Below are 681 nucleotides of genomic sequence, written 5' to 3'. Positions count from 1 at the left end.
GTATGTATGTATGTATATATGCATATATATATACTCGCATACATATACGCGGCAGACACATTTCTAAGAGTACTATACACTATATACATATTTGATAAATTGTTTCTTTCATCATAGCGATTAACTCAAGGCCTGGATCATCCATTTTAAGTACAACATTTCAGTTTATGATCAGATTCCGCTAAGTAGATAATTTCCAATAGCAGAATACGTTTCGCTTGATATATTTCTACGGTCAAAGGTTACGGAAAATCTTCATATTTTTGCTTCATTCCTTTTTTTTTTCTTTTATTTTGTTTTTAGTTATTATGCAGTCCTATCTACCATCCTTTCATTCACTGAATCTTCCATTTCGTTTATCCATACTATCTCTCAGTTTGCTCATCTCTTTCTAACAATATTTTCTGTGTAATTAAGTTAGGCTGCGAATTTCGAATCTATCTATCTATCTATCTATCTATCTATCTATCTATCTATCTATATTTTTTCTCGTGCGTTGTCCGCACACATTTCCACAGTATATATACTTACATACTTTTTCATATACGTATCGATATCTACTTCCTTTGGATGATCACACGCACAAACACACACACACACACACACGCACACATGCTCTCACTTTCTCACACACAAAAACACACGCATATAGATTAATTTTTGGCATATATATATATATAT

At 32.0% G+C, this 681-nt stretch overlaps 1 protein-coding gene across 1 annotated transcript in view; it reads left to right on the top strand.

The window, feature by feature from the left end:
• LOC106869928 (homeobox protein ceh-1) overlaps nucleotides 1-681 on the top strand; it is a 9,976-nt gene that overhangs the window by 849 nt on the left and 8,446 nt on the right. The gene's annotated exons all lie outside the window — the stretch shown is intronic.

The sequence above is a fragment of the Octopus bimaculoides genome, chromosome 22 (assembly GCF_001194135.2).
Source record: "Octopus bimaculoides isolate UCB-OBI-ISO-001 chromosome 22, ASM119413v2, whole genome shotgun sequence".
NCBI lineage: Eukaryota > Metazoa > Mollusca > Cephalopoda > Octopoda > Octopodidae > Octopus > Octopus bimaculoides.
The sequence above is the reverse complement of the archived record's forward strand: the minus strand, read 5'-3'. Positions and strand labels throughout refer to the sequence as shown.